The sequence below is a fragment of the Zonotrichia leucophrys genome, chromosome 4, assembly GCF_028769735.1.
Source record: "Zonotrichia leucophrys gambelii isolate GWCS_2022_RI chromosome 4, RI_Zleu_2.0, whole genome shotgun sequence".
NCBI classification, from domain to species: Eukaryota; Metazoa; Chordata; class Aves; order Passeriformes; family Passerellidae; genus Zonotrichia; species Zonotrichia leucophrys.
In genome coordinates, this window is record NC_088173.1 from 61,021,537 (window position 1) to 61,035,965 (window position 14,429).

At 36.2% G+C, this 14,429-nt stretch overlaps 1 long non-coding RNA gene across 1 annotated transcript; it reads left to right on the forward strand.

Moving 5' to 3' along the window:
• The first annotated feature begins 10,086 nt into the window (after nt 1-10,086).
• On the forward strand, nt 10,087-14,006 carry LOC135446439 (uncharacterized). The gene is made up of 3 exons (XR_010439810.1): nt 10,087-10,122; nt 10,794-10,850; nt 13,875-14,006. It is a non-coding gene; the product is annotated as an uncharacterized LOC135446439 (long non-coding RNA).
• Nucleotides 14,007-14,429: the final 423 nt, after the last annotated feature.

Below are 14,429 nucleotides of genomic sequence, written 5' to 3' on the forward strand. Positions count from 1 at the left end.
ATTCCCTAAATTCATGTGGGAGCCTAAAAACTTTAACAGTGGGCCCTGAAGATGTCAGAAAATATTAGCATAATGTGACAAAGAGATTCACATTCAAGGTATCTGAATTTTTAATCCATCTTCAAGTGTAGCAGGAAGAACAACCTACTTGTTTTAGTAAGAATATTTATTTGACTAAAACTGGGCACACCGGATAAAGCTGTATTAAAGATAGAATTGCAATTTACATGTGGAATCCATTATGGTGACATAATACTTATTTACTGTTTGAGGTCATCATACAATTCTAAAAAACAAAGCAATATAAATAAAATCTTTAGAGCTTAATGGGTAATGGAACATCTAATTTACTGACTGTTGTCACAGGGTAATGCTATAAATCTTTACACTTCAATTTAATTTAGGACACAGAAGAAATCCATTTACAAGCACTTAAGCTGTGTCAGGATGTTGGTTGTACTTGCTTGGTGATTTCCTTAGGATTTACCACAATGGCCTGAGTTATAGAAATACTATTTCAAGTTAAGGGAAAAACTGACCTGGGTTCAAGCTGAAAACAAATGTTCTGACAACTCAAGTTTAACTCATCTGTCAGGATCTCCGAGTTCTTCACAAGAAACAAAACAATGTTTTTTTACTGTTGGTTTTTAATCTTCAACAGATACATGTATACTGGGAGTAGGAGAAAGAAGCTAGAGGAAGAGGGGGGAAAAACCCTAAATGAGAGACTGACTAGCAACATGGCATCTGAGCTTTAACTGTGAGGAATGGAAACAGGCAGCTTCCTGAATGGAAATTCCATACCAAGAAACAGTTCTGTCTACATGGAAGTCAAAATGCTGTTTGACAATAGTGGCCCCCTACTTTAAGTATGATAGGACAGGTATGGTGAACAATTATTGCTATTTGGATTAGATAAGAAATAGCAAATTTACTTAAAGGAAATTGTCAAAAGGTCTGGTGCAGTTAGAAGCTGTTATCTAGTAACTCAAATAGAAAAAAGATGACAGGTGGTTTGCCATAGTTGAGAAACATAAGAAATAACTACTCTTTTCACTGCACATATGAATAAATTACAAAATGCATTTTAATTCAGACTGGTAGCTAGGAAGGATGCACAACCAGTCTTCATAGTAGAAAAAGACATCTATCTTATCCATCATTCATTGTGGACTAACAGTGTTTTGTCACACTGTGCATGATCAGTACACTCTCATTTTCCAGAAGTAGGAAACTTCAAGAGGCTTTGTTCTGGCTCTGTATTTATGCATATATCCTACCAACATTATTTGCTACCTCTGAAATACTGTATAAACATTAATTAATTATTCCTTGTCATAAATCTGTGAAATAGATCATTATTTTCAACATTTCCAACACCATCATTTTTGCCATGGGTAAAATTGAAAATGAGAGACTTTTAAAGGCAATAATTGCATTTTTGTTTTTCCTACTTGAATTATTTTCTGGGGACTGGTTTGGTTTAAACAGCAGTGGTAAAATGTCCATTTCTCTTCTGTAAGAGATCTTCCAGGGATAAGGATAATCTGAGAATGTGAAGAACATGAAGATAATTTTTCCCACTCCATGACAGCCCATGACACTATCAGTTGTATTATTATTATTATATAAAGGAAGGCATGGCTCCTGTCAGATGCTCTGCTTTGTAGCAAGCAATCACAGCTGACATGAAACATACATATAATATCTTTGAAGTCATGGCCAGCTTTTCCAAATGAAGCCCATGAAACTCCTGGGGACATTGAGAGTTTGTAAGCAACCTCCTAACCTGCATCAAAAAATTGCACTGAGACCTGGTAAGAATGGTACTCAGATTTTTAGCTTTAGCTACTTTACCTGCTACTGCAAGTCTAGTGTTCCAAGCTAGTACATCTGACAAACTTAAAATGAAAAGACCCTTTGCAGAAGAGATATTATTAATTTATAATTGGAAATACAGGGACCAAAAATTGTAGTTGAAGATCTGTACTAACTCGCCCACAGATGAAATACAAGCAGTGGACTCTGAAATACAAGCAGTGGACTCTGAAATGATTGTTCACTATCTGAGTTTTAAATGTTCTTGTTTGCTGGGAGGATTTTATGGGAATTTTAAATAGAATTTGAATAGCTGAAAATCTAGATAATTATATTTAAAAGAAAATTCTTACATAGGAGATTGCCTCAATGCATTGAATGGTCTGCTCTACATAGCTTATTTGGTTAGTTTCATTGTAAAGTGGAGAAAATATTTTGTTTGTAGCTATCAAACAGAAATGAAAGATGGAAAGGGCGTATTAGGTCACCTTGAGGCCAAATTCACAGGTGCTGGAAGCTGGTATAATTCCACTGATGTCAATTCCCATTCTTTTCACTTGGAACTGCAGATGCTCAGCACCCCTGAAATCTCTGATGTGTGTTCAGATTGTTCTTTTTATTACAACACAGTTTTTAGTGCACAGTCCTCTACATTTTTGCTCATTATTATGGTGACGTATTGGCTAACAAAAACATTCCTGTTCTACTGTATGTTTTCACCTCTAGCATATTTAGCAGGTTTAGTCTTTGGCAGTTAAATGCAAGTAGAATGATGCTTCCACCTTTTACACCAGGAAGCCAGGAGTCAAACCAGCAGAATCTGTAATGCATTTACAGAGGTGTGTGTGTGTGTAAAATACCAACCTGTTTTCAAGGCTGGAGTGTTTTGATTGTGAAGGAATGAAGTGAAAATGTGGCACAAAAGAAAAATGCTTCGCAGAAACCATCAATAAGTAATGACTTTTTAAACAAAAATTCCAGTTCATTTGGATTCATTGCCACTGAGATATACTTCAAAGAATGCTCTAAGCAGAAATTTTAAGAATAAGTGTTGACAGATTTCTATATATTATATATGGAAATTATAATTTAAATATAATTAATAAATTATAAATTGATCTATTTACTATTTTTTCCAATTTTTCCAATTTTTTTCATTTTTCTGAATTGTCATCTAGAGGATTTATGAAAGGGTGCAAAGTCAGAGCAGTATAGGGTAGAATTAAGCAGTCAGAAAGGGATATTTTAGAAAATGTTAAATGTATTTTAAATAACTAGCAAGTGGGATAGTTTCTAGGGTAGAGCTTCTGCTTAGAATCATAGTACAGCAGTAACTTAGACAGTGAGATGGAGAAATCACTTACACTTGTATCTACTCTGAGTTCCAAGGAAAAATGTGGTTACTATAGCAACTGCCACATTACACTTATGCAGTCTTTGGAATAGATTAAATTGCTGAAAACCTCAAGGTTTTGTTTGACTCTGTTGAGAACTGCAGCTAAATGTACTGAAGTTACTTAATCAAAGGTATGTTAGTGTGCATATTCTTACATGTTACTTACTGAAACTTTGGCTTGTTGCTTTAGCTTAGTTTCTTTTTCTTGTTTTTTGGTAGCATATACTAATTCAAAATAACTGTCATGTTCATTTATTGTTTAGGCGGAAACCATTTGGCTATATCTACATATAAGATAAACACTGAATGTGTGAAACAATATAAAAAATTCCTGCCATGAGGTATAGTCAAGAGGTTCAGAAAATCAAAGTACTGGTTAGTCTAGGAAGTTTGTTTGGAAACCATCCTAAGATTCTATAAAAAATTAATCATTAATCACTATGGCAGCAGAAAGCAAGTTGTGTTTTGTTTTTGGTGGAAATTCACTCTGTGGGCTCAGTGCAGTTGGTCAACAATTGCAGATAAAGTCATCTAACATGCTTCCATTATTTGAACAATACTTTATGCTTTATGTTAAAAGTGCTTAAATGCAGTGATTTGGAGGGGTGATGATTTATGCCTTCCTGATATATTTAAACACTTCAAAAGTTTAATGACCTAAGAGGCAGGGAAATTTTGCTGCAAATATTTTTTTGGATGGTGTTCATGCAGAACAAAATACAAAATAAACATAGGGTGGAGCTGTAGAAATCAACATCTTCCTTTGAACAGCTGAGATGCCACAACATGTTGTGCTGTGCTAAGAAAACTATAGATAGTTTTGCAATGTAGGCCTTTGGTGCCTCCCCAAGTTCTGACAGAGAAAGTAGGTACTGTAGTAGCATTGTAGTATTGAAGAATTTGAAACTGAAATCCTGGAATTATAAGCACTTGTATATTGTAGTAGATGTTTTTGTTCATTTCAGTCCATTTCTTCTGTTCTAGGGAGTTAATATTTTAGCACTGTGGTTACTGTTGATTCTTCCCCCTGCTTAATGAACACTTTTTGCTTTCTCCTGCTGCCTCTGTTCTGGGCTTGCCCTGCTGGGGCAGGGAGTGAAGCACCGGCAGAGTCAGGGTTCTGGGTTGCTTTGGTGCTGGTTTTGTTCCAATGGGGCATGGAAAACTCTGCCTGCTTTGCATGTTTACTTATTTCTCCTTCTCAGTTAGATTTCCCAAAGTCTTGAGTATGTGGCAGCCTCTCCAGAATGCATCATTCTGGGCATGGTTCTTCTAAATGTCTGGGTTTTCACCTACCTCCTTACTGGTCACCTACTATCCTTCCCTTTCTAAATTTAACTCTTCCTTTAGAGCTAATTTTTCATTTTTACATGTTTCCTTCACAAATCCTGACAGCCTCTAAAGCTTTACTTTGTTCAGATGTTCTATCTTTATTTTATCTTTTCTACCCAGCATTTCTTATTGATTTATTTACCTGTTTGGTAGTTATTTGGTGACATGACTGTGTGGTGCTTTATTTTCTGTTTATTGCTCAAAGTTTTAGACTGTGCTTTCTTCCACCCTTCAAGGTAATTCCTGTTTTTCTCTGAGAGGACACAGAAGTCTGATGCTGAAACATTAGCAAATCTTTTGTAATGAGTGACAGTTATTTAATTTACTTTCTGTACCTGATACAATAGCTCTTACAGCTTATTTGAATATGTCATTTGGTATTTTACATAGAAGTGCTGCATCAGTTTCTTTGTAACATCCAAGTAAGGATTAGATTTAGCACCAGGTTATCTAGGATTGCAGTTATTGGCTCTATGTGTTTATGAAATACATTATCATAAATATTCATGATTTCTTGTGTGTATTTGATATCAGTTTGCAATGTTAATCCTGCCTCAGGACCAACTTCCATCATGACAAGTACAAGGAATGTATTCTTGCCTACTTTGTGAGCTTCATAAATTAAAACCTTTGAAATACACACAATGTAATTTGCCTTGCTTTGTCCCCTGTGGTATTTGTCTCAATACCTCGCCATTGAATTTTCATAGGAGCTACATTTTCTTCCTTGTCAGGTAACCTGGGTTCTGTCTTTGTTGTAAACTGTGACTTTATTCTTTTGTTGCCCACCTCATTTTATCACCTTTGAAAACTGGTTCCTGTGCTGCCACTTCCATGGCAAAACACATCCTTGTGCTGTGCTGGAGATGGTTAGACTCAGAGTGATTATTTGAAGGTGAGACACTGTTCTTGTTTAGAGTGCTAGGGAAATTAAAAGAAGAGAAAAATGGTTTCTAGACAGAAGGAGGCTGTCTTCAACCTTTTTCACTGTAAATCCAGCTGAAAGGAAAGCAGGTATAAAACTGCTGCACACTGTGGGAAACTATTCCCTGTATGCTTCATTCACTTGTGTTGCTTTGTTGTTATTTATTTTTTCTCCCAAGCTTCTCACTCTTAGTCAATATTAAAATCTGGGTTTGGCTATAGAAATACTGTTATATATTCATGTGAAAATGTGTGACACTCAGCTTAGTTTGCTGAGGATGACTTTCTGAGCAGACACAGGGGTACAGCTGAGAATTACAATTAGATGAACATTTCTGCTTGGTTTTCTTGATTATAGGCATCAAACATATTTTTATCTGTATTTCTATTAATTCACTTTTTGATCAGTTCCCATAACCAGATAGTTTTGAAATGAAGGATAATTTTTAGTACATATAATACTTCAAGAAAAATGCCTACTTACTACTTTTATGTTGATGATAGATTCTCAATATCAAATGAGAACAGTTTACAATCTTGTCTATCCCAGTTTTCATTCACTCTTAGCAAGATTCATACTTGTCAGGACCTGTCAGTTCTTTAACATTTACTTTACCTGTTTTTAGCTACAGTTAAAACCTAACTCATTGTTTATTCTGCAAAACGCATTTTGCTCCCTTGCCTTGCTAAAATGATCCAAGTCCAAGTTTTGTTTGCTACTGTTGCTACTGTTTTTTCATTTCTAAATGCATCTGTAGGTGCAGCGGTTGAGAAAACAATTAGACATTCCAAGTGACTTTCAGAAAGAGTCTAGATTATAAACAGGGCAAAGCACATCTTGGTACACAGTGGGATGAGGATTTGGGCTGTTTAGTGTCTTCTGTGAGAACAGCCTCTGGCTGTCCCTGTGTTGCTCAGAGTCAGTTTTTGCTCTGAAATGGACCCACCACTGGTCAAAGCTGATCAGAACAGCCACGCTTGTGGTGTCTCTGTGTAAATGCACTTTTGAAAGAGTAAAAAATGCTGCACAGCAGCTGTGAAAAAGAGGACTGAGACATGAGAAAAAAATGTTGAAACAACCCTGCAGACACCAAGGTCAGTGTAGGAAGGGGAGTAGGTGCTAACAGGTGTCAGAGCAGAGATTCCCCTGCATCCCAAGGAGTGGAAGATGGTAATGCAGGTTAAGCCCCTGCAGCCCGTGGGACACATGGGTGGAGCTGATGCGCTGCAAACTGCAGCCCATGGAGGATCCCAGGCTGGAGGAAGTGCCTATGTCATAAAGGAAGCTGCAGCCCCTGTGGAGCCCACATGGAGCAGGTTTACTGGAAGGACCTGTGGACTATGGAGAACCCACACCGGAGCAATCTGTTCCTGAAGGACTGTGCTGTGTGCACAAATCCATGTTGGAGCACTTCAGGAGCGACTTCAGTCCACAGGAAGGATCCACACTGAGGCAGGTTGGGAAGAGCTGTACGCTGTGGGAAGGATCCCATATTGCAGCTGGAGAACAGTGTGGGGAGGAAGGAGAAGCAGGGATGGAATGTTGTTATGGACTGACCACAAACCCCACTCCTTATCCCACTGTACCTCATAGAGTGGGGAGAAAGCTGAAGAGAGAGGAGTGAAGGAAGGAAGGTGAGCCTGGGAAGAAGGGGGTGTGAGGGCAAGGCATATTTAGTTTGGTCTTTTTCTCACCATTCTAGTATATTTTTAATTGACAGCAAATTAAATCAATCTTCTCCAGCTAGTTTGTTTTGCATGTAGCAGTTTCCTGTCCTTATTGAGCCATAAGCTCTTCCATCTTATTTCACCTCCTTGTTTTGCCAGGGAGGAGGAATGGATCAGTGGGCATCTGGCAGCCAGTAAAGGTTAACCCTGGACATTGTTTGCAGTCTTGTAAGAAGTAGAAGTTATCTTTGGTTGATGGATTCCTCATGTGTGGAAACATAGTTGTGTTTTCTATAATTCCAGTGCTCATTGCTGTACCATTTGCAATGCCCTGTGATATGCTGACAGCATATCATCTATGTGTAGAGTTTCCCTTACCCAGTTTTCAGTAAATTGGGGAACTGATACCAAATGAAATATGTGTAACTGAAAAGGCAGGGCACCCTGATGAATCCAAAATGAATTTTGAAAGACACACAAAGGAAGTACCTTCCTTACACATTCCAGGCAGTATTTTTTAGCACAGAAAAGATAATTGGAAAATTATAATGCTTTTATTGGGATGTCCACTTAATCTGTTTTTTCCTAGCTAATCATTAATTCTTTTATCTCTTACTGATCTGTTTATCAAAAAATTGCAATCTTTTCTTCCACTGATATTCTAGATACTAAAGTGTAAGATTGCAAAATCACCAAGGGCAAGCAAAATTAGCACAAAGCATGTGCTTATTAGTAAAAGGGAAAAGGAAAGAAAAATGAAAATAAAATGGAGTGACGTAAGAAGAAAAAGAACAATGATAAGTACTTAAATATGAAAAGGACAGGGAGTAGGAAGAAAGAAAAAATATTCTGAAGTAATAAACAGTATTTGTTAGCATAATAAAACAGGTGTATCTCTGAGGGTACCTGCAGGTATGTATCTATAGAACTTCTGAAGCACCCATCAGCTGATTTTTTAGAGAAAATTATAGTGATGTACTTCAGCTATCAACAAAGGTCTTAGCCAGATGCCACAAATGGATGTTTTCTCTGTGGTTTGTGGCTTCTTGGTACCTGTGATAGATTAGATCTCACTTAAAATTAGCTGTTAAAATCTGTGACTCTTTAAAGGACCTGTTGCAGAGTTGATCAAAATATACAGCGGCTGTTGAAGAGCCATTCAAACTGTATAGAAAAAAATAATAAAATGGTCAGAGAAACAGGGTGATTTCTGCTGTGGAAGGGATTACAGGAAGTCAAACATTTGTAAACTTGAGTGAGGAAAGCCTTCAGCCCTGTGTGCCAAGAGCTATGTGAAGGATCTCAGTAAAATTAAAAACCCCATTCATTCAGAGTAAAAGACTAGAGAGGTATTACCAAGCAATAGCAAAGTGCATGTGCTACTTGGGAAAAGGCTTTCTTAACAGTTGCATGGAGACCTAGTATGTGACAATTTAGGATTTCTTTTTGGAATAGCATTCCATGTTTTTGGTGTAGGACTTAATCCATGTCTTGTGGCCAAGCTCCTGCTATTGTTTCCTAATTCTGTGGTCATCTTTTGCAGCCCCATTGTATCTTCCCATTGTTTTGTGTTTTTAAACAAACCCGAACACCTGTTCTGCCAGTGCTAATGGCTGTGAGCTCATACTGTGTTTTAATCATTTCTGACTAGAAAAATCATTCAGGCTGCAGGTTTTCCTTCTCATTTATGCTTATTGGAAAAACTAAATACTTCTTCTCACACTCAGGCAAGGAACTTGAAAATGCTGCACTGTCTTGCTGACAGCATTGCTGTCCTAGAATCTTTTAGCATCATTGTAAATATCAGCATGAATATACAGAAATTACTTTAACTGAGCATGCTTTTTGAGTAGGAAGAAATCACAGGTTTTCACATACAGAGGTGCCAACCTATTCCAGTGTCAGTAGTGATTTTCCTTCTGTCTTTCACAGGAATACCTAGTAGTGAAAACTGTGAGTTAAAGACTGATTGATCTGCCAGGCCTTCCTTCACAGAGCTCCTGAATGATCCCTCCATCTCTAAGCAAAATGACATTTGAACAACTGCTTTTCATTTGTTTTGAGTTTTTCGATGTGTAAAGATTAGATGAGTATTAGGATGTCCAAATTAATCATACAGGGAGATAGGGGAGACTAGTTATGCAAATAACTCAGACTCCTAAGTAGAAAGACATCTCCTTCCCCCTTTCTCTGTAAGTTCAGTCCCTGTCCCTTGCATTCCTCGTCCCATTCCCATCAACTTCAAAAAAATATTGTCCCCCTCAAAGTGAGTGAGAAACTTTGTAAGTATCCAGTTTCACTGAGGCCACTAAATTGATTTACACTGGACCTAAATCCCTAAATCATCCCTGGCATAATTCTGTTGCCATTAACTGGGATAGGTGTGCAAGTTGCTGGGGTGTAAACAACAGGTTTGTTCAGTTCATAATGTGTAATACTTTCATCTTGAAATGTTAATGTTTTGTTTCTGTGTGGTTTTACAATGGAAGGCATTACAATAAAGCCTTTCATACACAAAATACTGCAACAGGTATTTGCAGTTAGATAATAATATATGGTATGTCATATAACAATGCATTTTAGAGTAGAAGAAAAAGAATGAAGTGGACTTAATTAAAAAAGGTTCATCTTTCAGCAGGAGCAAATGTTTGCTTTCTCACTATCACTTTCTGTGGATTTCTTTTGGATTTTTTTCCTAGTTTTCTTATTTTTAGGAGCCATGCTAGTTCTTTTGTATTAATACCATAAACCTCAAAACGCCAAACAAACTTCACCAAAGACAAAATTCACATGGAAAGTATTTTTGGTGAGATTTTTAGGTCAATGTTATAACTTGTTTTGTTTTAGAGCTTTTCAAGTAGATGCTGCAAGGATTATTTTATAATGCAAACATTTCCCCTTCATTTTCCAAACTGATTTTATTCAAGTTGGATTTGCTTCTCTATTTTAGGGATGTACAGAAATCACGGATACAGTCCTGATCTGTGAGTGATATCATTGATTATTTTTAGCGGTTTCTAAAAAAGGTTTTATGAAGATTTCTTACTATATTTAAATCTCTGCCAACTATGTGCAAACAAAACACTGGAGTTTTTGACTGAGGGGGCCCAACAGCCTAATGTGATTTTCACATGCATACATGAAAAGCAAGTCATAAAATTATAGGAGGGAATGATGGAGAGAAAAATAAGGAAAGTTATGTTTGAGACTAAATGAAATTAGTCAGAGCATTGTGATTCTAGAAGAAACTAAATGATGCTGTAATTAGATCAAGCCAAAACATTTCATGAGAAAGGCTTTTAAACCCACAAAACATATTGATTTATTATCTTAATGCATTTGATAAATAGCTTCAGAAAAGATAAAAGCAAACATGATTCAACAAAGCAAACATATTTTATTCCCTCTCCCAAAATAAGAAAAATGTGATATTTAGCTTTACACCAAATGAAATTTTGAGATTAAACTCCCCCAATAAAAAAATCCAACCCAAACAAAGCATTCTATTTTAATTGACCGGAATGTTTAGGCTAAGCAAATGCCATCACAGGGGGGCAGCCTAAAAAAGAGACAGGAATTTATTATAAAGAACTGTAGTCATATCCAGAGGTGGGATGTGGTAATTTGTGACATTTATGCTCTTTCTTCTTCTTAGTCATTGGTGCCTCTGGATGTGCACTGAAAAGAATGCAAGAAGAGTCTACCAATATGGGTAAGTAAGTGAAAAAACCCAAGCTAAGGTCAAATGTGTAGGACCAATATTGTGAAGATGTGTTTTTTTGTTAAAAATATTTCAGGGTATAGTCAGATCTATGTGGATCAGAGTTTATACGATGAGATTAATACAAAAAATACATTCTATCCAAAGTATATCTTCCCATAAACTTATTTTCATGCAAATTTAAACTGTTATGGGAGATTTGAGCTCTTTGTCTATATAAAAGCTGGTAGTTTAGAGAAATTGTTCTGAAAGTCACGATTACATGTTACTAGGATGTGAAGCACTGACAATGTAGTCAGAAAGGTTTTCGCTGTCTAAAGCAGATAGAAGATGTATCATGGTTCTATAGATTTTAGAATTATAAGAAAGTGAATAAGAAAAGAAGTGGATGGCTAACAGATCTTTGTTTGTTTAGAAAAAAAAAAGCTAAAAATGTTATTCAGTGCTGGACTCAAATTTATTGCTGCTCTGATTCAGCTATTAAGAAACCCACTTATCCACAAATACAAGGTGACACCGTAATGCATTTATAATATTCTGTGCGACCATTATGCTACCAAGTTTTGAATGCTAATGGGGTTATCTCTTGTTGGCTCAATACAATGTACGTGCCCTAGTTAATACTATGTGTAGTGATTCTCTTGTATTTTCAAATGCCACTTGTTTGTAATCAGAAAGGATTTCCTATTTATGTGCATTTCCTGGCAACTGCTGGTTTGGTTTTTTTTTTGTTGTTTTTGTTTTGCTTTTTTCCTTACTGAGAATTGATTTATTCAAAAGCTGTCATCTAAGTTCCTCCCTTGACCAGTCTGACTGATCCAAGTAGATCTAGTTGTTCCACATGTCACTTTAATCCCTCGTGAAGAAAATTTTCTTGACCAAAGAAGACAGTAGAAAATTTCAGTAACTTAGAGATGCTAAGTGAGCAACAAAAAAGCAAATGAAATTCAGTGTTAATAAATACATACTAAAGTTAAAATTAAACCTAGTGGTGCACTTTACAGAATTCTAAATCAAGAGTATTGCTTGAAGAAAGGGAGAAAAATAATCATAAGCAGTTCAGTGCACAGCTACAATCAGGACAGTTAGCACGATTTTGGGGCACATATGAAGTAGGGTGAAGATTATTAAGAGATTATTATAATACTTTTGTGAGTCCATAGTGGGAATTCTTGTATAGCATGGTGTGCAGGGCCTTCCACCACATCTCAGAGAGATATTAACCATCCATATGTGGCTTCAGAGAAGGACAATAACAATTATAGAGAATCTGGAACACCTCTCATGAAAGAAAATTAGGAGTGTTTTCCTTGGAAAGAAGATGAGTAAGTGGGGACGCAATAAAATATACAGAATATTGAATACCGTAGAAAGATTAGGAACAATTTTTCCACCTCTTTTATAATACAAGGCAAAAGAGGCATTAATGAGAACATTTATTTACTTATATTTAGAATAATAGAGATGTAAGACAGGATGTGGCCTTCCTTACATAACTATGCAATAAATATCTTCACATAAAACCTAGGCAGCATTAGGGAAACTTATTCCACAAGGACTCAGACCTGCAGAGACACAGATCCACATGCTGTACAGAAAACAGTTTAGGGATGTATGTAGTAAAGATGGTAAATTGAAAGCTGATATTTGTTCCTCCATGCATAAAGTAATTAAATGCAAGGACTGTAGTGCAACAGAAAGCAATAGGACCAAACATTTAGCCAAACTAGAAAGAGTATGTTTATGCATCTTTATAATTTTGATCATGTTATACAAAGTCATTACAATTAATTATAAGAACCTAGTAATCCATCCTATGTCTCATTTCAGAGCTTAAATTTATGTCTAATGATACAAGAAGATGAAACTTTGTGTAGATTGATGTAGATAATTTTTCCTCTGGAATGATTTTATGCTTTCCTGTGAAACAATTGCATTGGATGTTCTAAGAGATCACTAAGATTTGATGGACCTTGGTGTGATCTAAGACTTTGATTCAAATGTTTCTTTATTAGTAAATACATTGCATCTAGCTCTGGTAAAGCAGAGTTATGAAGCAAGATGCTGAGAAGCAGAGTGTTAAGCTTGCATCATTAGAGAGCAAAATTGGTTCAAATAGGGAAGGCATTCCTGATGCTAAGGAATTTTAGCCAATGCATGCACATGACTTGTGTATGGGGCTGTGACTTGGGTTGCTTAGAGAAAGCTGGTACTTAAAGGGCTTAAAGTGTTATTCAGCATATTTTAACTGACTATAAAAAATGTTTTAGGCAGAACCAATTTTTACTGAGCATCCATTTCAGTAAAAACTAAATTGAATTTTTGCTTTGCTCCTTATTTTTGATATTAGTTTCAAAGTACCTTGACAAGCATATGCAAAAAAATGGAGGATCAGACTCTGGTATTCATTAGAAACAATTCCTGTCAAAGAAGTGGTATAAATGTATATGAGACATTTTAAAGGCTGTTTAATGCTCTAGCTTGCAATATTGTGAATGAAAACCTCTTGGCTGCTGAAAAGCATGTTTGAGCTGTGTAGAAAGCTGTAAATTGTTTCTTAAGAAGTACAACACAGAATTTGTTTTGGTTTTTGCATACTTAACATATTAAAATCTCACACTAAACATCTTCTTGCTGAAAGTATGCATGTAGAAAAAATTAATGCTGGGTAAGCTGGTGTGTGAACTTAGAATGCATTAAAACTTGTGCACTGTGTTCATTTATTTACCCTACAGTACACATACAGGCATACTTTGTTTTTATCAAGACTTGTCACAAATTCAGAAGCAGTGTATTCAGATATGTATCACAGATAATTCCACTGAATTTTTTCCAATGACATTTTTGCATATTCGTAGATTTAATTTGGGGGCTTTGGGGATAGACCATATCTCTTTAAAAACAAATGCAGAACATATTACACCTATTTTAGCTTTTTCAGCACATAGAGAAAATACTCGGGGTTCAGTAATACTATTCATGACATAAGAATATTCCAATTTCTCTTGTACACAGGGTGAAATGAGCCAAAAAAGAGAGATGCTGTTTTAAGGAAAACAGGATGCAATTTCATCAGTGTTTCTAGAACATTGGATCATACAAAGCTGTGAATAAGAAACTTCGCTTCCCAGTTGGCAACCTATTGATTAAAAGAGCAGTTCACTAATGAAATAACTAGAAGAAGCCAAAGCTAAAAAAGCCTGCACAACCAAATATGCTGACTTTGTTTAAAAATGAGCATGTTTGCACAGGAGCACCTGAACTTTGCTGGTTGAGGGAAAATGGCTTTACCTTCACTTGATTTATTTTTTAGCCCTCTGTAATATATTATGTAGCATTATAACTAGCATAGTATTTAGGCAGAGTCTTTAATCAGACCCAATTACACTGTTTCAACAGAACTCTGAGGTGTAGCTGTGTTTCCAAGCATTTGTATGCTACATCTGCAGGTAGTTGACTATTTCTTCTAGGCAAGAAGAGTTGAGGATACTGCATAATTTGTGAGAAGTTAATTTACATAGCAATAAAGCGAAATTTGACTTGTGATTGTTGAGGCCATTCATGCCATCA